The sequence below is a fragment of the Hemitrygon akajei genome, chromosome 27, assembly GCF_048418815.1.
Source record: "Hemitrygon akajei chromosome 27, sHemAka1.3, whole genome shotgun sequence".
Lineage (NCBI taxonomy): Eukaryota > Metazoa > Chordata > Chondrichthyes > Myliobatiformes > Dasyatidae > Hemitrygon > Hemitrygon akajei.
In genome coordinates this window covers 42,867,119-42,893,270 of record NC_133150.1, presented here as the reverse complement: position 1 = coordinate 42,893,270, position 26,152 = coordinate 42,867,119, and the positions used below count along the sequence as shown (strand labels likewise).

Here is a 26,152-nt window from a genome sequence, read left to right as displayed (position 1 = left end):
ATCTGAGAGGTGAGGAAGGTTGAGCATTGAACCAAATGAGGGAGGCGAGGAGGGCAGATGGGAACAATGGGGGATGGGGGGCTCAGTGGGAGGAGTTTGTAGGTGATGGACAGATGGAACCAGTGGGGGAAGGGGGACATTGGGAGGAGTTTGTGGGTGATGGACAGATGGAACCAGTGGGGGAAGGGGGACATTGGGAGGAGTTTGTGGGTGATGGACAGATGGAACCAGTGGGGGAAGGGGGACATTGGGAGGAGTTTGTGGGTGATGGACAGATGGAACCAGTGGGGGAAGGGAGACATTGGGAGGAGTTTGTGGGTGATGGACAGATGGAACCAGTGGGGGTAGGGGGACATTGGGAGGAGTTTGTGGGTGATGGACAGATGGAACCAGTGGGGGAAGGGGGACATTGGGAGGAGTTTGTAGGTGATAGGTCGATGGAGAAGATGGAGGGAAGAAACGGTGCTGGGCCTGCGATGCGTGTAAGGAGATCAGGAGGAGAGTAAAACAGGAAGGGCAGCAGGTTATGCAAAATTAGAGTGTCCTGCCTTCATGACACCCAATGCCATTGGGTTGTAGACTATCCAGGCAGAAAATAATTAGGTACAGCCGATATAGTGCAGCAGTTTGCATAACACTGTTACAGCGCCAGCGACCCAGGTTCGGCTCCCACAGCTGTCTGTAAGGTGGTTATATAGTCCCCCGGTGACTGAGTGGGTTTCCTCCCCAATTCCAAGCATGTACGGGTCAGTAGGTTAGTTGTTCGCTTGAGCGTAATTGGGTGGCGCAGGCTCAATGAGTCAGGAGGGCCAGTATCTCCGAATAAGATATGAGATGCTTTGGTTCGCATTTGGCCTGGCCCTGACAGTGAGGAGGCCAAGAGCGGACATCAGTGTGGGAACGGCGCTGGGAGGGGGGGGGGGGTTAAAAGGAAGGATGTGATGCTGAGGCTTTATAAGGCATTGGTCAGACTGCACTTGGAGTATTGTGAGCAATTTTGGACCCCTTACTTAAGGAAGGATGTGCTGTCTTTGGAGAGGGTCCAGAGGAGATTTATGAGAACGATTCTGGGAACGAAAGGGAATGAGGAGTGTGGAGAGGATGTGTCCTATAGTGGGACAGTCTGGGACTAGAGCGACATCCTCTGAATACGAGGATGCCCCTACAGTCAGAGGTGAGGCGGTATTTCTTTAGCAAGAGGGTGGTGAATCTGTGAAATTCATTGCTATGGGTGGCTGTGGAGGCCAAGTCATTGGGGATATATAACAATGAGGTGCATAGGTATTGATTAGTAAGGGTGTCGATGGTTACGGGGTTGAGCGGGGTAATAAATCAGCCATGATAGAATGGTGGAGCAGACTTGATGGGCTGAATGGCCAGATTGTGCTCCCATGACCTATGGCTGGGAATCTGAAGCTCCTGAAGTCCAGGACACTTGAAGCACAGGTGCTCAGTAAACCCATTACCTAATCCGTGCCTTGCCTCACTGATGTAGGAGGGGCCGCATCGAGAACACAGAATGTAAAGAATAAGACTGGAGGAGATGTGGAAAAAAAATAACACGTCTGCTTCTGTAGTGTCCTGCTGGAAGCTGTTAGCTTGTCTTAATGCAACCACACGATGCACGCAAATAAGAAGGCATACAAAAATAATGAAAATATAGTGGACAATTTGAGGATTGAGATTCTTTTAAATACCAACAGAAGGCAACTTTAAAAAGCATAAGAAAGTTCAAAGTACATATATGTCACCATATACAATCCTGAGATTGTTTTTCTTGTGGGCATACTCAGTAAATCCAAGCACTGTGATATGAAAGACCTCGCCCAACAGGACAAACAACCACTGTAAAAACAAAAGACAACACACTGTGAAAGTAGAAGAGAGAAATAATAAAAATAAATAAGCAAGGAATATCGAGAACATGAGATGAAGAGTCCTTAAGTGAGTCCATAGGTTGTGGGAACAATTCAATGTCGGGGCAAGTGAAGTTGTCCCATTCTGGTTCAAGAGCTTGATGGTTGAGGGGTGGCAGCAGTGAGAAGAGAGCATGAACTGGGTGGTGGAGAGTTCTTGATGATAGAAGCTGCTTTCCTGCAACAGAGGAGGGCTTTACCTGTGATGGGCTGGGCTATATCCAGTACTTTTTGTAGGATTTTCCTTTCAAGGGCATTGGTGTTTCCATACCAGGCTGTGGTGCAACCAGTCAATGTAGTTTCCACCACATCTATAGAAGTTTGTCAAAGTATTACACGTCATCTCGAATCTTCACAAACTTCTAAGGAAGTAGAGGTGGCTGTGCATTCTTTGTAATTGCACTGACGTGCTGGGCTGAGGATTGATACTGTGAAATAATAAGAGTTTAAAGTTGCTGACCCTCTCCATCTTTGATCCCTCCGTGAGTACTGGCTCATGGACCTCCAATTTCCTCCTCCTGAACTCAGTAATCTGCTCCTTGGTCTTGCTGACATTGAGTGAGAGGTTGTTGTCGTGGCACCGCTCGGACACATTTTCAGTCTCCCTCCCATATGCCGATTCGTCATCACCTTAGATTCGGCCAAGAACAGTGGTGTCGTCAACAAACTTAAATATGGCACTGGGAGCTGTGCTTAGCGACACTGTCATAAGAAATGATGAAATCCGAAGGTCAACCAGCCTATAATATGAAAGAGGCTACCAAAAGTTCTTCCAGATGTATGCGTAAAGACTAAAAAAGATGCAAGGGTGGATTTTGGTCTGCTGGAAAATGACGCTGGAGAGGTAGTAATGGGGGAGAAAGGAATTGCACACAAACTTATTAGGTATTTAGCATCAGCCTTTACTGTGGAAGATACCAGCAGAATGCCAGAAATTCAAGAGTGTCGGGGGCAGAAGTAAGTGATTTTGCTGTTACAAAGGAGAAGGTGCTTGGGAAGCTGAAAGGTATGAAGGTAGATAATTCGCCTGGACCAGATGGGCTACACCCAGGATTTTTGAAAGAGGTTGCTGAAATGGAGTAATCATTAGTAATGATCTTTCAAGAATCAATAGATTCTAGAATGGCTCCAGAGGATTAGAAAATTGCAGATATCACTCCATTCTTTGGAGGCAGAAGAAAGGAAGATATTGGCCAGTTAACCTGCCTTCGGTAGTGAGGAATATGTTGGAGTCCATGGAGGTGCATGATAAAATAGGGGAAATCTTGCCTGCCAAATCTGTTGGAATTCTTTGAAGAAATAACAGCAGGATGGACAAAGGAAAATCAGTGGATGTTGTTTACTTGGATTTTCAGAAGGCCTTTGACAAGGTGCCACACATGAGGCTGCTTCAGAAAATAGGAGCCCATGGTATTACAGGAAAGATACTAGCGTGGATAGAAGATTGGCTGAAGAGCAGGATATCACAGGGTGGGAATAAAGGCGGCCCTATTGTGGTTGGTTTCCGGTGACTAGTGGTGTTCCACAAGGGTAGGTATTGGGAACGCTTTTTTTTTCCCATTATATGTCAGCAATTTGGATGATGAAGTTGATGGTTTTGTGGCCAAGTTTGCAGATGGGTGGAAGGCCAGGTAGTGTTGAGTAAGAAGGGACTCTGCAGAAGGACTTGAATGGATTGGGAGAATGGGCAAAGAAGTGGCAGATGGAGTATAGTATAGGAAAGTCATGCACTTTGCTAGAAGGAATTAAACGGGGGGGAAATTCAGAAGTGCAAAGGGACCTGGGAGCCCTCATGCAGGATTCCCTAAAGGTTAATTTGCTGGTTGAGTTGCTGGTAAGGAAGGCAAATGCAATATTAGCATTGAGAGGACTAGAATATCGGAGCAAGGATGTGATGCTGAGATTTATAAGGCATTGGTCTGACCATGCGGAGTATTGTGACCAGCATTGGGCTCTTTATGCAAGGAAAGATGTGTTGCCATTGGAGAGAGACCAGGGGAGTTTCATGGCAATGATTCAGGGAATGAAGATTTTAATGTATGAGGACTGTTTGATGGTGCTGTATGAGAACTGTACTTGCTGGAGTTTAGAAGAATGAGGAGGGATTTCATTGCAACCTATCGAATATTGAAAGGCTTAGACAGAGTGGATGTGGAAAGGATGTTTCCTATAGTGGGGGAGTCTAGGACCAGACAGCACAGCCTCAGAATAGAGAGATATCCATTTAGGACAGAGAAGAGAAGGGATTTCTTTAGCCAGAGTGTGGTGAATCTGTGGAATTCATTACCATAGATTGCTGTGGAGGCCAAATCATTGAGTATACTTAAAGCGGAGGTTGATAGTTTCTTAGTTCGTGAGGGCATCAATGGTTACGGGGAGAAGGCAGGAGAATGGGGGTGAGAGAGATAATAAATCAGCCATGATGGAATGGCAGAGCCAACTCAATGGGCCTGCTGGCCTAATTCTGCTCCAATGTCTTATGGACCTGTGTGCACCAGCACCTCTCAGTCCACAGATGGCTGAGGATATTCGGCGTAACCCTCATCAATTTTCATAGAGATACCACAGAAAGGATCCTATCCGGATGTGTCACAGCTTGGTGCCAACCTCCTCTGCCCCCAGGACTGCAAGAATGTGCAGAGAGTTGTGGTTGTGGCCCAGTCTCTAATGGAAACCAGCTATTGACTTAATAAAAGATCATAAGGCATAAGTTAAGAGAAGGTCAGAATAAGTACTCCACTTCCTGCAGCCTTTTCCCACTGCTTTGGGAAAGCAGCCAACATAATGAAAGGCCCCTCCCTTCCCGGACAATTGTCTCTTCTCTCCCCTCACATCCCAAAGGAAGAAGATAAAAAACTTTGAAAGCATATGTAACAATGCTCAAGGACAGCTTCTTTACTGCTCTTGAACAGATCTCTTGCTCTTTTAGTCTACCTTGTTGTAGTCCTTGCACCTTTCAAGCCCTAAAAACAGACACCTCATCTGCAAGTCTGTTGGGGTCATCTATTATATCTGATATTCTCGGTGTGGCAGCCCAATGTAGATCGAGGGATCGCTTTATTGAACATGTTTGCTGCATCCACCACAAAAGGTAGGGTTTCCCATTGGCCACCCATTCCAACATGTCGATCCATGACCTCCTCCTCTGTCACGATGAGGCCACTCTTAGTTTGGAGGAGCAATACCTCGTGTTCCATCTGAGTGGCCTATACCCTGATGACATGAACATTGGTTTCTCTTAACTTCTGGTCATCTTTCCCCCCCCCCCCCCCCACCACCCCCTGTCTCCCATGGTCCACTGCCTTCTCCTTCCCCCAGGTGAGTGGGGGAGGGAGGGGGGATAAAGTGAGAAGCTGCGAGGTGATAGGTGGAAAAGGTAAAGGGCTGAAGAAGAAAGAATCTGATAGGAGAGGAGAATGGACTATGGGAGAAAGGGATGGAGGTAATGGACAGGTGAGGGGAAGAAAGGGGTAAGAGAGGAGCCAAAGTGAGGAATGGAAAAAGAGAGAAAGCAGAGGGGGAGAAATTAAGAGACATCTATGTTTATGCCTTTGCACTCTGTTTACAGCTGGCTTTGAACTGAGAAACATACAGTAAATTTAAATCAGGAAGGAGGTACAGGAGCCTTCGGTCCCACAGTGGCAGGCCCAGGAATCAGTCAATACCCTTCAACCATCCAGATGATGAGCCAAACTTCATTCACTGAGCTGATCACTGAACACAACCAATGGACTCGCTTTCAGTGACTCTACAACTCATGTTCTCGGTACTGTTATTGTATTTTCATCTTTTCTCAGCTCAAGCTGGTAAAACTTGAAGTATGGGTATGGCCAAACACACTCATTTCTCAATTGCTGGGAACTTTTGGACTATTCTAGCGGTGTTTTGTATTGTGGCTTTCTGGAGATTTACTTAGACATTTAGGCCTAATTGTTTAATGCTATTCTGTAGAACTTTGGAATGATGCCAGTTGTAGATAATTACTACTGGGATAATGCATATACCCTGTTCATGTTCCATAGTATGATTTATTATTATTTTTAGTATTTGCTCAGTTTGTCTTGTATATCGGTAGTTTTTCATTGATTCGGTTGTATTTCTATGCTCTACTGTGAATGCCTGCAAGAAAATGAATCTCCGGGTGGTATGTGGTAACAAACAGTATTTGTACTTTGATAATAAATTTACTTTGAACTTTGATATAAACATTTTAACATGAAGTCATTTCCATTTTCCATTTCGTTCTTGTATATAAAATCGCCAAATGAACACAATAATTTAAAGTGGGGAGCATTTTTATACTTGATTGGTGCATTTAAATTTTGACAGACGATTATTGTATAAAGCATTTAACGCAGTTCTCCCATTCACAAGTCGCCTCTCTGCTCCCCCCTTAACTCTAAAATTCAGAACAATCACTGTCCAAGTAAATGCCTAAAGATTGTTTTATTTATGAAGATTATTAAAGTCCAACAATTGAGTTCTGCTCAGGCTATTTACAGCACGGATGTTCAACTGAAATCAATATTGGAACCTGCATCCATTGAGGACATTACGCCAGAGCTTTTTGTTTTAATGAAAGCCAAATTTGCTTTTGAACACTGTGATATCCTAAAGCATTTCAACTGGATTGTGTAGATTATAATCATGAGGTAAAAATGAAATCGGAAGGAAACTTCCAGGGACTGTGAAGGTGTGGTTAAAATTTAAAATGCATGAGTTACTAAGTGAATTATCAGTAGGATGCTTCCTCAAGCCTTGCTGCTATAGTTCCTCCCCCATGAGAGTTGCTACTGAAATGCATAAATGATGCTAAGTGAGTTAAACCACAAAGTCGGAAAAGGTTAGAGCAGGTTTCTTAATGAATTTCTATTTGTACAATTAAATCGTGATCTCTGCTAAACAACACCTCTGGCACTGAGATCAGTCTTTAACAAGTGTTGAGTCATGAGGCCGTTGACTAAAACTGCATAGAAACAGCCCTTTGGCTGAACTCCATGGCTACCTTTACTCACTATTATTTACTTTTAATATTCCTTATTGTAACTTATAGCAATTTTTATGTTTTTCACTGTAGCACTGCTGCAAAACAAGTTCCAGGGCACATGTCAGTGAGAACGAATCTGCTACTGACCAAGATGTCCACTTAGACCATAAGACATAGGAGCAGAGTTAGGCCATTTGGCCCATCGAGTCTGCTCTGCCATTTTATCATGGCTGATCCATTTTCCCTCTCGGCACCAACCTCCTGCCTTCCCCGAGTATCACTTCATGCCCTGACTCATCAAGGATATCTGCCTTAAATATGCCCAATGACTTGGCCTCCATACCCGCTTGTAGAAAGGAATACCACAGATTCACCACTCTCTGGCTAAAGAAATTCCTCCTCATCTCCGTTCTAACTGGATGTTCCTCAATTCTGAGGCTGTGGTCTTAGACTCCCCTGCCATAGGGAACAGTCAGTCTATTGAGACCTTTCCACATTTGATAGATCTCAAAGAAATCCCTCCTCATACTTCTGAATTCCAGTGAGTACAGGCCCAGAGCCGTCAAACATTCCTCATAAGTGCTGGCCACTTACGCTAGTCCTATTGGCTTAGGTTCCTCTGTGGCCTAACAAATCTCTATGGTGGCACATTGGTACTCTGATCATTTACTTTGACTAAACCTTTCCTTATACATGTACTCAACAGACTCCTTTTTAAAAATATTTTAAATTTCTGATGGAAGTTATGATAAAAAGGAATTAAGTTGTTTTAAGACTTCTATCTCTTCTATTTTTTCCTTTTTTTTGCTCTCTGTGCATGAATGTTCACAGAATAAATTCGGTTTACCATTGCTTTAGCTTTGTTCTGGCTGCCTTGCTCACAGGTGCCTCATCGTTCATAGGGAGCAGTGTGTTGAAATGGCTCACAAATAATCCGACAGCATATCGAAGGAGTGAGGAATCACACTGTGTGTGCACGCAGAAAGTTTGGGCCATTGTTGCCTCGCTCAAGTTAGGGCGGGGGGAAGGACAAAGTGCCTTCAAAAGGAATCTTCTTAGCCGCACAGTTTTGGTGGGAAGAATTCTCGCAGGTCTCTTAATGCTCGCAGCAACATTGACAGTTGTCACTATGGATTTTGCACGCCGGATACCAAAGTTTAGCCGGCGTTCCCACGAAACACAGAATGCACCCGGTCACCCTTTCAAAGAGCGTGTGACATTTATGTGTTTTATTTCACTTGAAATCCATAATTCTTCAGAAATTGCTTTGAAAGGTGGTAGTCCCTTAATCCTTTAATTGAAGCAGTTTGAAAACGTCTCTGGATTATTCGACCCTTGTTTTATTTTCAGCTGTCCTGTCCTTGGTTGAGTTAAAAGAGGCTTTTGGTCCTCCCCTGCAGCCCCCTCCCTTTGCTCCCCAACGCCTCCCATACTCATTCTTTCCTCGCACCACCAACTGTGGTCCTAAACCCCTCTGTGAACACCCATCCTTTTGACAATCGTCTGGTATTGTTTGCAAATGTCAGTGCTGCTGTGCGCTGACTATGAAAAGGACACCCGCCAGTACACTTGCTTTCCCCTTCTGCCCCCAGCGTCCTCCACCCTCTGGGTGGGGTAGGATAAGTTCCATACCCCCTCCTCTTTTAAACTACCCCTAAAGTGTACCATGGAAAAGTTGCACTGGCACTCGGTCAGATGTGTGCCCTGAACTTGTGCTCCCGAACAATGCAAACCCTGACCTGACCTCTTCTGACCAGTCCAGTCTCCCACTGAGGGCCCAGCAGTGACACTTGTGGAAAAAGAAATTCAGTGGGGTGCTGTCACGTGAATTCGAACTGTGCCTTATCGTGCCTATAGAAGTGTGGTGAATGGAGACTTACTACGTATTCACTGATTTTAAAACCACACCTACTAGTTCATTCGGTATGCCTGATAAACTTTATGTACTTGGAGACAGAGCCTGGATCAGGGTTTCCTGGGCCAATGAGCCCACCCTGCCCAGCAACTCACCTATTTAACCCTAGCTTAATCTCAGGGCAATTTACAATGATCAATTAACCTATTAACTTACTCCTGCCTGTAACTGGTTTATAAGCTACTTAATTATATGTACTGTATATTAAGTCCTTGTTAATATAAATTAACTACCATATTAGTATAATTTTGTTAATTTTCTTTAACCACACACTGGAAGTGGAGGGGAAGTTTCCAACTGCGGGAAAGTCCAGGAGCAGAGGGCACTGTCTCAGAACAGGACATCCCTTTAGAACAAGGATTCTCAGCCTGGGGTCCACAGACCCCTCGATTAATTGTAGGGGTTCATAGCATAAAAAAGGTTGTGAACCCCAGCTTTAGAAGAATGATGAGGAGGACTGGCCAGGCTTGGCTAATGAAGTGTAGGGGTTAAAGGTCCAGTTGGCCCTTCCCAACCCTAAGTTACCTACCTGGTAACTCAGCAGCTTTCCAAGCTGTATCCCTTGGACTTCATTGACCACATCCATGCTTCCATTCGCTAATCCTGTATTCGCTGGTTTAAAAAAATGGAGGGGAGGGGAGGGGAAAGTCTCAATGAAACCTATTGAATACTGAATGGCCTGGATAGAGTGGGTGTGGAGAGGATATTCCTAAAGTGGGAATGTCTAGGAACAGAGGGCACAGTCTCAGAAAACAAGAATTGCACTTTAGAATAGAGATGTGGAGGAATTTCTCTGGGCCAGAGGGTGGTGAATCCGTGGAATTCATTGCCTCAGACAGCTGTGGAGGTCAATTCATTGGGCATATTTAAGTGGAGGTTGATGGGTTCTTGATTAGTCAAGGTGTCAAAGGCTTTGGAAAGAAGGCAGAAGAATGAAGTGTAAAGGAGAGTTGAGAATGGATATCTGACAGCTGGAAAGTGACGCTGGAGAGGTAGTAATGGGGGACAATGAAATAGCGGAGGAACTGGATAAGTATTTTACATCAATCTTCACTGTGGAAGACACTAGCATGATGGTGGACGTTCCAGATGTCATTAAGTGTGTAAAATTGCCATAATTAGGGAGAAGGCTGTTGGACAACTGAAAGGTCTGAAGTCACCTGGGCAAGATGGTGGACACCCCAGAGTTTCTGAACGAGGTGGCTGAAGAGATCTTGGAGGCATTAGTAATAATCTTTCAAAAATCACTAGATTCTTGAATGGTTCCGGAAGACTGGAAAAATGCAAATGTCACTCTTTGAGAAGGGAGAGAGGCAGAAGAAAGGAAAGTATAGGCTGGTTAGTCTGACCTCAGTGGTTAGGAAGATGTCACTCCACTTCTTTAAGAAGGCAGGAGGCAAAGAGTGGGAATATAGAGAGCCTTTTCTGGCTGGCTGCTGGTGACTAGCGGTGTTCCACAGAGGTCTGTATTGGGACTGATTCTTTTACGTTATATGTCAGTGATTTGAATGATAGAATTGATGGTTTGTTGCAAAGTTTGCAGATGGTATGAAGCGAGGTGGGGGGGAGGTAGTTTTGAGGAAGTAGAAAGGCTTCAGAAGGACTTAAGACATTAGGAGAATGGGCAAAGAAAATGCAGGTGGAATACAGTGTCGGGAAGTGTACAGTCATGCACTTTGATAGAAGAAATGAAAGGGTTGACTGTTTTCTAAATGGAGAGAAAATACAAAAACAGAGGTCATAATCAGAATCAGATTTATTATCACCGGCATGTAACGTGAAATTTGTTAACTTAGCAGCAGCAGTTCAATGCAATACATAATCTAGCAGAGAGAGAAAAAAAGTAATGAAATAAAACACAATTAATAAACAAGTAAATTACACAAATTGAATAGATTATTAAAAAATGTGCAAAAACAGAAATACTAAAAAAAAGTGAGATAGTGTCCAAAGTTTCAAAGTCCATTCAGGAAACTGAGGTGTAAAGGGATGGGAGTCCTTGTGCAAGATTCCCTAAAGGTTAACTTGCAGGTTGAGTCTGTGGTGAGGAAGGCAAATACGATGTTAGCATTCATTTCAAGAGGACTAGAATATAAAAGCAAGGATGTAATGTTGAGACTTTATAAAGCATGAGTAAGGCTTCACTTGGAACACTGTGAGTTGATTTTGGCCCCTCAGAAAGGATAGGGGCCGAAACTTGAGAGGGTTTAAAGTAGGTTCATGAATGTGATACCTGGGTTTTGGGAGATCCCCAGAGCTGATAAGGTTGGTGATGGTATAGGAGACGGTGGCCTGGTGCTCCTTAGTGGGGTCATGATCGAGGGGTAAGTAAGAGGAAGTATCAGAGAGTTGTCGCTGTGCCTCGGCCAGGTAGAGGTCAGTCCTGACGAAGGGTCTTGGCCCGAAACGTCGACAGCGCTTCTCCCTATAGATGCTGCCTGGCCTACTGCGCTCCACCAGCATTTTGTGTGTGTTTCATGAATGTGATTCCAGGATTCAATGTCTTGTCATCTCTTCCCACCCCCAACTCCTTATATTGAGCATCTGTCCTCTATATTAAAATTCAGATGAAGCCTCTCGAGCTGAAATGACTGTCGTCTGCCCCTCCTTACAGACAGTAGGGGAACTGAACCTGGGACTCTGGCACTGCCATAGAGTTATACGAACCACTGACAAATAATTCCCAATCTTTATTGTCATTTTGAAATGGAGTTAAATGGCAGAACATACCACTTGCAGCACCTTTTATGCCAAAGACCTTTATAAAAGGAAGATTGTGCTGAGACAGAAGCTCATAATGGCTTCCAACCTGGACTGCGAGTGCTTCTCAGTAACAGGGAAAAGGGATGGCAACAGCTGGTATTAATAGGCTGGATGCCAGGCATTAGAGGCCTCCGTTGGTCGGGGTCAACCTTGGATGTGTCTGGATACACAAGCCTGGGCAGAACATGGAGAGCAAGCTGTTGCTCATGTAGCAGGCCCACCCTCCTCTCCACGCATCAGATGACCCCAAAGGAACGGCAGAGACCAATATAGTTTGGCACTAGCAGCGTCGCAGGAGTTACCAGTCAGTGTTGAACTCAACGTAGCACTGCCTTAGGGACTCCAGCTCCAGATTTTTCCCTTGAGGTTTACTCCCGAAGCCTCCCCCATGAGCGGGTAGAGCAGCAAGGTAGCGGAGGGTTGAGATCAGAGTTTTCCTCCTCCTGGATGAGTTGCCAACCGGCTGACGAGCCCCATCTGCCCAAAGTGTCTGGTTTTAAGGTGCCAGTAACCTGCCTTTGCCCCTTCTCCTTGTTCCGCTGGGCTTAGTAGCTCAGCCACACGTGAAGGCCAGGAGCTGGACTTAGTTGCCGCAGTTTTTTTGAGGTACACACCACTGGGAGAATTCAATAGGTAGTGGGAACTTGTCCCCATTACCAACTCCAGCTATAACAATCTTCAGGAATTACAGGTTTGTTTAGCAAGAGGGTGGTGAATCTGTGGAGTTCATTGTCACAGGCAGCTGTGGAGGCCAAGACTACACATATTTGGAGCTTAGAAATGTACATGGAGCTGAGAAAAATAGAGGGCCATGGGTAACTCTAGGTACTTCCTAAAGTAAGTACATGTTCGGCACAGCATTGTGGGCCGAAGGGCCTGTATTGTGCTGTAGGTTTTCTATGTTTCTGTTGTTGGCAGATAGATTCTTGATTGGTCAGGCCATGAAGGAATGTGGGGAGTCGACAGGAGGTTAGGGCGGAGAGGAAAAATGGATCAGCCATGAGGAAAGGGTGGAACAGGCTCGATGGGCCAAGTGGCCTAACTCTGCTCCTATATCTTATGGTCTTGATAATAATGGGCTTTAATAATGTTGAAATACTTGTATCTTAGTCAGGAAGTTGACAGTGAAACTAAACTTGGGAACTTAATCTGATCTGGCTGCTAGAAATCCCAGGAGTTTTAAGGAAAGCTCCAACTCTTCCATGAATTCATCAAGCATTTCAGGGTGTGGAGAGGACAGACTTGTTACTGAGAGTTGACAGGCGCTAATGGTGTGCTGGCCATCTAATAACATGAGCGTTCAGGTGATCTATAACCAACCATCTTTATACTACTGAATCTGAATCAGAATCAGGTTTATTATCACTTATATTTCATGAATTTGTTTTGTGGCAGCAGTATAGTGTTAGACATTAAAAATAATTACTGTAATTTACAATAACAATAAATAAATAATGGAAAAGAGGAATACTGTTCACAGATTCGTGGGCTGTTGAGAAATCTGATGACAGAGGGGAAGAAGCTGTTCCTGAAACATTGACTGTGTCTTCAGGCTCCTGTACCTTCCTGATGGCAGTAATGAGAAGAAGGCATGTCCCGGGTAGTGGGGGCCCTTAATGATGTTTGCCACCCTCTTGAGGCTTTGATTTTTGATGATATTCTCAATAGCGGGGTGGGTTCTGCCTGTGATGGAACTGAATGAGTCTACAATTCTCTGTAGCCTCTGTTGATGCTGTGCATTGGTGACTCCACACCTGTTGGTGATTTAACCAGTCTGTATGTTCTGTAAAATGTTGGTGACATAACCAAATCTCAAACTGGCAAATATTTGTCACTCAAGCAGCTTGAGAATAAACCTTGGAGATACCAAAGCTGTAGATGTTGGAATGTGCAGCCACAAACTCAGCAAGTCAGGCAAATTGCACGTTGCACATTTAGACAGAGATGTAATGAAACATAAAGATAGGATGTAAGTAATAAAGTCAATTCAATTCATTTCAGATCATTGTCAAAATACATGTGCATCAAGATATACTACCCGCAGATTTACTTCCTTACAGTAGAACAAAGAAATACATTAGAATCTATGAAAAACTACACACAAAAACTGGCAAACAACCATGTGCAAATACAAAACAATGATAATAAATATAATATGGTGAGAATACACTCAAGAACTTCTATAGTTGTACCGTGGAGAGCACTCTGTCAGGCTGTATCACTGTCTGGTATGGGGAGGGGCCACTGCAGAGGACCAAAAGAAGCTGCGGAAGGTTGTAAATCTAGTCAGCTCCATCTTGGGCACTAGCCTACAAAGTACCCAGGACATCTTTAGGGAGCGGTGTCTCAGAAAGGCAGCATCCATTATTAAGGACCTCCAGCACCCAGGGCATGCCCTTTTCTCACTGTTACCATCAGGTAGGAGGTACAGAAGCCTGAAGGCACACACTCAGCGACTCAGGAACAGCTTCTTCCCCTCTGCAATCCAATTCCTAAATGGACATTGAAGCTACACTTTTTTAGTATACAGTATTTCTGTTTTTGCACATTTAAAAAAAATCTATTCATTATATGTAATTGATTTACTTGTTTATTTATTATGTTTTATTTTATTATTTTTCTCTCTCTCTCTCTCTCTGCTAGATTTTGTGTTGCATTGAACCGCTGCTGCTAAGTTAACAAATTTCACGTTACATGCCGGTGATAATAAACCTGATTCTGATTCTGACATGAGTTGTGGAGTCCTTGAAGGTGAGTCCGTAAGTTGTGTTCAGTGTTGAAGTTACCCACACACTGGTTCAGGATCCTGATGGTTGAAGGGTTCCTGAACCTGGTGAGACGAGACCTGCGGCTCCTTACTTCCTTCGCGATGGCAGCTGTGAGAAGAGAGCACGGTCTGGGTGGCATGCAGGAGCTCTGCAAAGTTTGACTAGCCAGCAGTGTGATGGGTGAAGATGAGGTATGTGGGGTGGAAGGGGTTGAGGGGAGGGCTGGGAATGGAGACGGATGGATAGAAGAGATTAAATTGCAGTAGTAGATGGGGAATGCAGCAGGGGAGGAAATGCAGTCGGGCAAGCGGAGGTGTAGTCATTAGTGCCCCACATCATTTATAGCTGTCTTGCAAAGAAAATTGGAGAAATATTTATACTTTTAAATTAGAGCTCCAGCATTGAGTCTGTGAGGCTGTAATGTGCCTAACTGAAAGATGAGATGCTGTTCTTTGACACAGAGTTAAGCCTCATTATCCCACTGCATTGTATTTTCTTTAAACCTTATTGCTCACAACTTGGCTGTTGAGTTTCCTGCTTGTCAATGATACTCCCTGTTTTCAGGGGGTGTGTGTGAGAAGGGATCAATGGAGTGGAGCTGTGTTTTTTTAAAATTTATTTGTTTCCCTGCTTTTATTGTCTGTTCCTCATTACCCCTGAACTGAGGTGAACTTCAGGGCCAGCCATAATCGTGGGTCTGGAGTTTCATTTCACCAGGTTGACTAATGATTGTAGAATCCTTTCCCTGAGGCCATTGGTAAACCAGAAGTTATTTTCCCCCAGTCCATTAGTTCGGAGATATTTCTCCTGAGAGTCTGTCGGTCCTTGAGACGGGAGGTGTGGGGCTTGGAGAAGCGATGCGGAAGATTATAATGTTGGAACAGCGAGCTGCTGGCCTCTACTCTCGTTGGTGCAGGGGTGACCTCCTTCACTGAATGGGGAGAGAGGGAGCCTGTATGAGATGCCGAATTGCTGTAGAATGGATTTTAGATCACGGTTTCTCTGTGGGGGGTGGGGGGGGGGGGGCTTTTGCTGTTGCTTGCGTGGTGGTAGATCAGTGCTTCTGGGGGGTGCAAAGCGGGTTGGGGGTGGACTTTTGGGACTTGAATGTTTCTGGCATTCATTTTATGGGGTTCTTGTTTCATGGGTGTCTGTGAAGAGTAAGAATTTCAGCTTTTATACTATATGTATGTTCTCTGATATTAAAATGAACCTTTGAAATTCTGTTTACTAGATTAATTTAACTTTAAATTAAATTCCTGCATATCATCCAAAACTCCTGGTGCAAGTTCGGTAACTTACCAGCCGTACCGCTGTGTCCCCACGACGTTTACAGAGCTGTCATAGTAGGCTGAAGGACCTCCCCTATGGCTGAAAAGTACTTTAGGGTGACCGGAGAGAGTGAAAAGGTCTTTCAGATGTAAAGTTTCCTCCTGTTATGTGCTTTTTAAAAAAAAAACACACACTAACAATTTATATATTTTTGGGTCCAATTCCATCTGGGACTTGACCAGTTGTCAGCTCTCTGTTTACCTGCTGCATTGTTGTTATATACACTCAGTGACCACTTTATTTGGTACCTCCTGTATACCTGCTAGTTAAAGCAAATATTTAATGAGCCAATCGTGGCAGCAACTAAATGTGTGGCAGCTTGCAAAGATGCTCTGTTGTTGTTCAGACCAAACACCAGGAACGGGACCTGAGTGACTTTGACCATGAAATGGTGGTTTGGGTGTATTGGAAACTGCTAATTTCTTGGGATTTTCACGCTCAGCAGTCTCTGCAGTTTACAGAGGACGGTGCGAGAAACAAAAAACATCCGGTGAGTGGCAGTTCTGTGGGTGAAAATCCCTTTTTAATGAGAGAGGTCAGAGGAGAGTGGCCTGACTGGTTCAAGGTGACAGTAACTCAAATAGCTACACGTTACGATGGTGGTGTGCAGAAGAGCACCCTTGAATGCACAGCCTGTGGAACGTTGAAGTGGATGGGCTACAGCAGCAGAAGGCCATCAACATACACTCAAGTAGGTACAGGAGCTACCTAATAAAGTGGCCACTGATAGTATGTGGTTTGCACGAGGCTTCTGCATTTTGGTTCTCACTGGGCAAAAACCAAACTTGTAGAATTTTCTTCCTGAAACATTAATAAATTCAGGAATTCAATGTAGTGCGGTGACATTTAAATAATTCGTTAACCTTAAAAAGTTGTGCTTCTAACAACGCGCCTGCTTCCTGGCGCTTCGAAGGCACAAAGCCACTGATGCTGGAATGTGACGGTGGAACTCAACAGGTCAGGCAGCATCTGTGGGAGGGTCATAATTGGAGAGAACTGCGTTTCAAAGTTACTATCAACTCCCACCGCTGCCTGTGAGGAGTTTGCACGTTCGCCCCGTGACCGATTGGGTTTTCTCCAGGTGCTCCAGTTAGCTCCCACATTCAGAGACACACTGGTTGGTTAGCTAGTCATTGTAAAGTATCCAGTGACTAGGTTAAGGTTAAGTCAGGGGTTGCTGGGCTTGAAGGATTGGAAGGGCCAGTTCCTCGCTGTATCTCAATCAATAGAAAAATGAGTATCAAATGAAAGACTGTCCAACTAGCACATTCAACCAGAATGCAGAAGACAACAAACTGTGCAAATGTCAAAAGAGGAAATAACTAATATAAGTAAATAAGCAATAAATATCGATAACATGAGATGACGAGTCATTGAAAGTGAGTGCGAAGGTTGTGGGAACATTTCTGTGGTGGGGCACGTTGTGCAGTGGTTAGGTTCCTGTACCAGCTGCGTTGGTTTGGAGGCACTGAGTCACCACAGCAGCTGGAAAGCTCGCAGTAATTAAATGAGAATGTGGAATTGAATATAAAAGGGTGTTATCTAGTTGTAAAAATACCAGACTGCCATTTAAAAATCCATCTGGTTCCCTTGTGTGCATCAGGGGATGAAATCTTTCACCTTTATCTTAATGTCCCCTGGAAATGAACGCTAACGTTGCAATTACCTTCCTTACCACTGACTTAACCTGCAAGCTAACCTTTACACTCTAACCTTCAGAGTCCAGCTTATATAAGGAGTCCATTCAGGAGTCTGATGGCAGCAGGGTAGAAACTGTCGTTGAGCCTCCCTGGCTCTCGTGCTCTCTGGCTTCCGTATCTTCTGCCCGGAGGGATGGGGAAGGAGAGTAGATCATAAAACTTGTTTTCCTGTGTTAGAAGCGTGTCAAAAGAAAAAAGATTCAAAGTACATTTATAATCAAAGTATGTCTGCAGTATACATATTCCCCAGAGATGGTCAGGAAACAAAGAGCCACAGAACCAACCTGTCCAAAGAAAAATATCGAACATTAAACCCCCCTCCCCACACGCAAAAAACTTTTTAAAAAAAGGCAATGAAAGAAAGAGCAAAAACACAGAATATAAAACACAGAATCAAAAGGTATATTTAAGTACAGTTCAGCTCAGTGCTCATTATCTGTAGGCCATCCCCCAATTCAAAAATCACTCAAAAATTGAAACAAAACAGTGCAGCCGGAGCTAGAGCACATCATAAACTTGAATAAGGCTGAGTTCAGTCTACAAACTGCGTCAATTAAACCTTGCTGCGTCACCATCCTCTGAAAGCATCAAGGGAAAGTGAGATTCACTCACTCAAGGACCTTCCTTCAGGAAAAGAGGGCCTGTGTTAAAGGTGGAAGGCAGGAGGTTTGAAGGCGAACTAAGGAGAATTTATTTCCACAAAGGGGAGCTGGAGCATGCGGCACCCAAACCAGTACTTGAATCACCAAGGCATACAAGGTTAATGTGGGCAAATGGGATTAGTGGGGATTAGGTACAATGGATGGCTTTGACTTGATGGGCTGAAAGGCCTGTTTCAGTACTGTATAACTCTGTTTACTACCATCTACCAGGTCCCTACCATTTCACCCTCAACCAGAACATCAATAGATCAGAATTATGCTCAATATCACCAACATAGGTTGTGAAATTTGTTGACTTTGTGGCAGCAGTACAACACAATAATTGGTTTATCCAATACTGCTAAAGCAGAAGTGTGAATTTTTAAAGGCTGGCAGCCTGGTGGTTCACCAATTGGATAAACAGCCCCCAAATATTTGTAACCAAGTGGGTCTTGAAGGATGCGTTTAAGCTTTTCAGTTAAAATCACAAAATAATATCCTGTGTATAAGATGTGAGTAAAGCTGGTTTAACTTTACAGACTTGCTGAAGCAGTGAATGTGGGCAATGGAGTCAGGGATGACCATCTTCTAAAGATGGCAAAGGCATGTTGATGTGGTAGTTGCTGGAGATGTATGACTGGAGAAGATGAGGGCTATTCTGCTTGCAAACTGATAACCAGTAGGCACACTTCCACTTGTCTGGATGAGTGCGGCTTCAACACGCTCAAGAAGTTCGACACCGTACAGGACGTAGCAGTCCATTTGATGGGCACCCCATCCACAACCATTCACTTTGCTACTGATGCACAGTAGTTGCAGTTTGTCCCATCTACAGGGTGTACTATGGCAACTCCCCAAAGTGCCTCAGACAGCTCTTTCTAACCCACAACCTCTACCAGTGAGGAAAACAAGGGCAACGAAAGCTGGAGAGTGCTACCACTTGCAAGTTGACCTCTAAGCCATACTCCATCCTGAATTGGAAACATTTCACCATCACTGGGTCAAAATCCTGCAATTCTGCCAATCATCAAGCCCTGACTGCAGCCAACATACCTCTCCGGGTCATTGAAGCACACAAGCCTCCAATCCATGACAAGGTTGTGGTCTTCCTGGAGGATCTCTCACAACATTGTGTGTATACCCACACCTCAAGGACTGCAGTGGTTCAAGAAGACAGCTCGCCGTCACCTTCTCAAGGGCAATTAAATGCAGGCTTATCCTGCAGAGCCCACCATACTGGAATGAACGGGGAGGAGAGGAGAGACTGTTTTGTGCAAAACATACACAAAATGCTGGAGGAACTCAGCAGGTCAGGCAGCATCTACGGAAAGGAGTAAACAGTCAACGTGTCAGGCTGAGACCCTTCATCAGGATTGGAAAGGAAGGGAGAAGAAGCCTCCTCAAACCGTCTGGTATGGGGGGGGGGGGGGGGGTGTGGTATGGAGGCTACTGCACAAGATTGAAGTAAGCTGCACAGAGTTGTAAACTTTTAGTCAGCTCCATCATGGGCACCAGCCTCTGTAGTATCCAGGACTTCTTGCCTCAAAAAGGTGGCTTCCATCATTAAGGACCCCCATCGCCCAGGTCACGTCTTGTTTTCATTGCTACCATCAGAGAGGAGGTACAGGAGCCTGAAGGCACACAATCAACGATTCAGGAACAGCTTCTTCCCCTCTGCCGTCTGATTTTTTGAATGGACATTGAACCCATGAACAGTACCTCACTATTTTTATTTTTGCACTACTTATTTAATTTGATTATTAAATATATCTATACTTACTGTAATTCACAGATTTTTTTCTCTCTGCTATTCTGTATTGCATCGTACTAAGTCAACAAATTTCATGACATATGCTGGTAATACTAAACCATGATTCTAATCTGTTGATGTTTCTGTATCATTTTCTCAAAGCAAGGCTTCTGAGTATCTGGAAGGCAGATGGGAGCTGGCCCTCCGAATCATGTTGCATGACAAGTTATACTGGTGGTTTTGGGTCTCGTTTAACCAGCTGTGCCATTTTAGTCCAAACAGTCTGATTCTGTGTATTGGAGACCCAGATGTTTGGATCCCTGACGGTTTGACGTGACATAGAATGCAGTGAGGCTACATCTCCACCTGGGAGATTTCTGAAGCTCAAAGCGAAACGATTTTAAAGAAATGTATTTATGCGTTTATACTGTTGCTGTCCAAGGTTAGCTGTTTGATCTGGCCTCGCTGTTTGTTCAAACTGTTTTCATATGACTTGACCATGAAAGTTTGTTCTATTTATTGGCCTTGCTTTGCATTTGAAAGAGATTTTTTTCAGCCGCAAAAATGATAATAGGGCAACGACATGAACTCCATCTGGTTACAGTATGAACATCTTCCTTAGAGAAGGATGTGCAGGGTTCTTCAAGATTCAAGATGGTTTAATGTCATTCCCTACCAGTTAGCATGACAGCTGTAAAGCAGAATGAAATAATTGATTCTCCACATCTGATGTAGTACAAAAAAAATAATAATATAAAGAACACAATAATAAAAAAATCACTATAAATCCATAAGAAGGCTTATTACTTAGATTGTATGTATATAAAGTCATGCTAGGTGCACGAGTGTCTGTACATAAGGTGACTGGAAGTGATGAAGTAGTGGTGTTGGGGATGTGGAGGAGCGGGTTAATGGTTGGTGGTGTTGGTCAGCTTTACTGCTTGGAGAAAGTAACTGTTTTTGAGTCTGACCATCCTACCGTGGGTGCTACATCAGCCTGATGGGAGTGGTCCATGTGCAGGGTAGGTGGGATCCCTTCATGATATTCCTGGCCTCTTTCCAGCACCTTTCTGTTTGTACATAGGTCCTTGATGGCAGGTAGGCTGGTGAGTACAGTGTTTTGCATGTGGGTGCCAGATTTCAGGTTTTATAGGCAAAGGCCAAGCTTAGCCCTACCAGTTAGCATGATGGTTGGGCCTACTGGCCTTTAAAGGGGCCACAATGGACTAGAGATGGTTCTGTGGTTTTATGAAATGTTGCCGTCTGCAGTCTGATTGAAGTGGATGCCCTTTAGATAGGCTTAAAGATTAAAGAGTAGCTTTATTTGTCAGCGACCAACACAGTGAGAATGTGCTGGGGGCAACCCGCAAAGTGTTACTGGGTTTCCAGTGCCAATGTAGCATGCCCCCAGCTTAATAACCCTAGCCTGACAGATGGATATTTGTGATTGAAGAGTTGGGTGGAATGGGATCTGTGCCACCATTGTGGTCATAGTGGCGGTTGTGCTTCCCGTGGTGGCTGGTTCTCAGGGACAACCAAAAACTGGAAGTTCTTGGGGTCAGACAGCTTTTTTGGCCCAGAGTCTGTGCTGAGTGTCAGACACCCATTTATACTAATGTTACACCCCTCCCCACCCTGATTCTTCTGCTCGAACACTAGGGGCAATTTACAGTGTCCAACTAACCTACCAAGGTGCAGACCTCTGGGATGAGGGAGCGTGCTGGTGCACCCCAAGGTAATAAGGAGAAAATACAATCTCCATACGGAGAAGATCTGAGGTGAGGATTGAACCTGGATCTCTGGTGCTGTGAGGCAGTGACACTACAGCGACCTCCCTCCTGAACCTCCAGTAACTCCTAATTAAGCTAAAGTCAAGGCAACATGGTAGCGTAGCAGTTAGCAGAATGTTTTATAGCACTAGTGATTTAACCCTTAACTGTGACTATGACATTCAGTCATGTATGCTTCTAACTCTAAACAGTATTTCTTTGAAGGAGCCCTTTCAATCAGAACTGCCTATCAGTCCTGTCCACTGTTCTTTTCCAAACTGTCCTAGACCTTTTAAGTATTACTCCCTGTTTACCATCAGATAATTTTCAATGGAATGATCCAGCAAAATCTCCAAAAATGTCTCTGCACGTAGTGCTGTCCACAACCCTCTCCGAACGAGTGGCGCGGTAGCGTAGTGGATCAGTGTGTCGCCTTGCTGCGCCAGCGATAGGCAATCGGAGTTCAATTCCTGCCGCTGCCTGAGAGGAGTTTGTACATTCTCCCCGTGATGAAGTGGGTTTCCTTTGGGTGTCACACATTCCAAAGAGACGTATGGGTTAAGCTGAAGTGTGGCGGCACTTGTGGCTGGTCCCCAGCACGTCCTCGGAGTGTGTTAGTCATTGATGCAAACAAGGGGTCCATGGTCCCCTTGGTTAATGGTAGGTGTCCATGGCATAAAAAAGGTTGGGAACTGCTGAAGTACCTCTTCAAAGTTCAAAGTAAATTTATAATCCATGTACATATATGTCACCATATACAACCCTGAGATTCATTTTCTTGCGGGCATACTCAATAAATCCATAACAGTAATAACCATCATAGAACCAATGTAAGACTGCACCAACTTGGGCATTCAACCAGTGTACAACTACAAAAAGTGATAAATAATAATAAATAAATAAGTCAATAAACTCTCCACTACACATCTATAGAAGTTTGTCAAAGTTTTAGATGTCACGCCGAATCTTTGCAAACTCCTAAGGAAGTAGAGACACTGCTGTGCTTTCTTCGTAATTGCCCTTACATGCTGGGCCCAGGACAGATCCTCTGAAATATTAAGACCAAGGAATTTTAAGTCGCTGACCCTCTCCACCTCTAATCCTCCAATGAGGACTGGCTCATGGACCTCCTGTTTCCTCCTTATGAAATCAATAATCAGAATCAGAATTAGGTTTACCATCACTGGCATGTCATGAAATTTGTTAACTTAGTGGCAGCAGTACAATGCAATACATGATATGGAAAAATAGTAAATCAATTACAGTAAATATATCTCTCTATATGTATTAAACAGTTAGATTAAAAATAGTGCAGAAACAGAAATTATGAAAGTGAAGTAGTGTTCATAGGCTCAATGTCCATTTAGGAACCGGATGGCAGAGGGGAAGAAGCTGTTTCTGAATTGCTGAGTGTGTGCCTTCAGGCTTCTGTACCTCCTTCCTGATGGTAACAAGTAGAAGAAGGCATGTCCTGGGTGATGGGGTTCCTCAGAGATGGATGTCATCCTCCTGAGGTACTGCTCCTTGAAGATGTCTTGGATACTGTGGAGGCTAGTACCCAAGATGGAGCTGACTAATTTTATAACTCTATAGTTTCTTTCGAACCTGTGCTGGAGCACCCCCTGCCCACCCTCCCCCCATAACGAACAGTGATGCTGCCTGTCAGAACGCTCTCCACGATACGTTTGTAGAAATTTTCAGTTGTTTTCGATAGCACATCAAATCTCCTCAAACTCCTAATGAAATATAGCCGCTGTCTTGCCTTCTTTGTAGCTGCATCGATATGCTGGGACCAGGTTAGATCCTCAGTGATCTTGACACCCAGGAAGTTGAAATTGCTCACTCTCTGCACTTCTGATCCCTCTATGAGCTTGCTGGTCTATCAGCTCCTTGGTCTTGCTGACTTTGAGTAAGAGGTTGTTGTTATGGCACCACTCAGCCAGATTTAAAGGTCATCTTTAAATTTTTAAGTTTCGCGAATAAAGGTTGAAAGGGGCTACGTTGACATTAGGAAACACTGCAACCTTATTATCAATTCATTGGACACTGTGCCAATACAAGTTGTCCAATATGCTGAAAAATTGAAAGAAAATTGTTACTCTTGGCTGATATTATAAGAATGGGATATAGTTCTAAAGGTTTGGAGAGGTTTTTGGGAGATATTGAGAAGGTCCATTTTAACTGCGTTATAACCTGGAACAAGATGCCGACTAGGGTGGTAGAACGGAGGTGGATCAAGAACTGTCAGCGGAAATTGGAACAGCTTTTGAGAGGAGTGCAGGGACAGAGAGGGGACTGGAAGTGATGGAACTGTTCCACAGGCAGTTGACATGAATGACATCCTCTTGGGTCACAATCCCACAAGAGATAGAGGAGACCAGAATAATTGTAGGCCATACCAAAGAGGATAGCAGTGTAAACTACCTTATTCTGCTTGATTTCCTCTCATTCTGAAAGATTATAGGCTAGTTAATGGTTAGTTTGAACCCGTAACCTATTTATGTTTCCTTTTAAACATGATTGTTTGGCCACCAGGTATTTTTAGCAGATTTAGACATCATTCGCTCATTCTCTGGCTGTAGACCAAGTGTTTTTTAAATGGTTGGTTGCTTCCCACTTTGACCTTCAACACCAGGTTGCCAGATCTCTGTGCAGTTCCTTGCTAAGGCTTTCCCTTATTGACGGTACTGGCTGACATCTTCTGTCTGTAGATCGGACTCCATGCTAGTCAGTTTCGAGGGACACTTTGGAGAAAGTGAAGAGGTCGAGATGGAATGGTGTTCACTCGCATCCAGTGCTGGAGGGCTTGAAAGTTGAGGATTTCAAAGTTCAAATTAATCATCAAAGTACATAGTCAGTGGCCACTTTATTGGGTCCACCTGTACACCCTCTCATTTATGCAAATATCTAATCAGCCAATCATCTGATTTAAGATGAAGCATGGTGATGCCTTACTGGTAGCAAACAAATTAACTGATTACTCAATTAATCATTCTTTCTTTGGACAATGATCGCAGCGATCAATAGCCTGTAACTTCCCTTTTGATCTGGCATTTCTGTGGTGTGAACTGAAGTCTCAAAGGTTGTGGCATGGCGTGTAGGGGCCGAGTTGAAGCAGCAGGGGCCTGGGCCTGAGAGCGAGGAACAAGCTGATGCTTGGCCATTGCGGGAGGGAAATGGAGCCGATTCAAAATGGCAGATCTGAGGTAATGTGAGCCAGGGCAGCAGCGATTTGGGCCTAAGAGCGAAGAATGAGCTGATGCTTGCCTCATTTAAGCACCGGCCAGATTGAAAAGTTCAGAGTGCTTGGGCTGGAGGCGAGGGATTGGCCGGCGTTCAGCTCGCTGCTTAGCGAGGTTTACTCATGTGCGCTGAACTGAGGCTGTGGCCTGTAGCTAACGTGCTCGGGTACTGGCCGCAGTGACGAATGTCTTCGTGGCTGTGCACTCACTTTCACAAGCTTCAGTTGTTTACTTGCATTGTATTGTTTGCATGAATTGTTCTTTATTTTTGTTCATTGGGTGCTTGATTGTCTGTTTTGATGGGTTCTATTGGGTTTCTTTATTTTGTGACTGCCCGCAAGGAGACGAATCTCAAGTTTGCATATAGTATAAAATCTTTGATAATAAATGTATTTTGAACATTGAGTGTGGCAGCAACTCGGTGTGTAAAACCGGACATGTTCAAGTCGTTTTGCTGTTGCTCAGGCCGATCATCATCAGAATGGGGAAGAAATGTGATCTAAGTGACTTTGACCGTGGAATAACTTTGTTCCAGACAGAGTAGTCTGCATATCTCCGAAACGGCTGATCATCTTGCATTTTCACGCACAACAGTCTCTAGAATTTACAGAGAATGGTGTGGGAAACAAGAAAAAATGACCATAGACCACTCTGAGATTTGTCTTCGTGCAGCGATTCACAGTAGAACAGAGAAATACAATGGAATCAATGAAAAACTACACACAAACAAAGAACAACAATCAACCAGTGTGCAGAAGTATTTGCAGAGGGAGTTGCAGAGAGAGTTAACACAGAAACAGGCCTTTCAGCCTGAATCCTTGCCAACCATTAACCACCTGCTTACAATAATCCTACATTACTCTTGTTATTTTCTGACCACAGAATCAATTGTCCCAGATTGTACTGCTCACTTACACACAGTTTAGGTGACGGTGGCCAATCAGTCTACCAACCTGTATGTCTTTGACACCTATACACCTGAAGGAAGTCCACACGGTCACAGGGAGAACGTTGAAACTCCACACAGACAGCACCCAAACGACACACACAAAGTGCTGGAGGAGCTCAGCAGGTCAGGCAGCATCTTTGGAGAGGAATAAGCAGTTGGCGTATCACGCTGAGACCCTTGATCGGGTCTCTGTTGGAGGGGCTTGTCCCGAAACATCGACAGTTAATTTCCCTCCATAGATGCTGCCTTGACCTGCTGAGTTCCTTCCTGCATTTTGTGTGCATTGTTCAATATTTCCAGCATTTGCAGAATCTCGTATTTCTGATAGACAGCGCCCAAGGTCAGGAACGAACTGGGATCTCTGGCCCTGTGATGCAGTGCTTCTACGAACTCAGCCATTGTACTGCCAAAATGAGTCAC

General features: G+C 44.3%; 1 protein-coding gene across 5 annotated transcripts in view; it reads left to right on the top strand.

Moving 5' to 3' along the window:
- LOC140717308 (solute carrier family 45 member 3) overlaps positions 1-26,152 on the top strand; it is a 154,885-nt gene that overhangs the window by 46,245 nt on the left and 82,488 nt on the right. For 3 of the 5 annotated variants that reach the window (XM_073030767.1, XM_073030770.1, XM_073030768.1), the window contains exon 2: positions 14,225-14,332. The exons of the other annotated variants lie outside the window; for them this stretch is intronic. The gene's annotated coding sequence lies outside the window, so the exon portion shown is untranslated. The remainder of the gene's footprint in view (positions 1-14,224; positions 14,333-26,152) is intronic. 5 annotated transcript variants of the gene reach the window in all.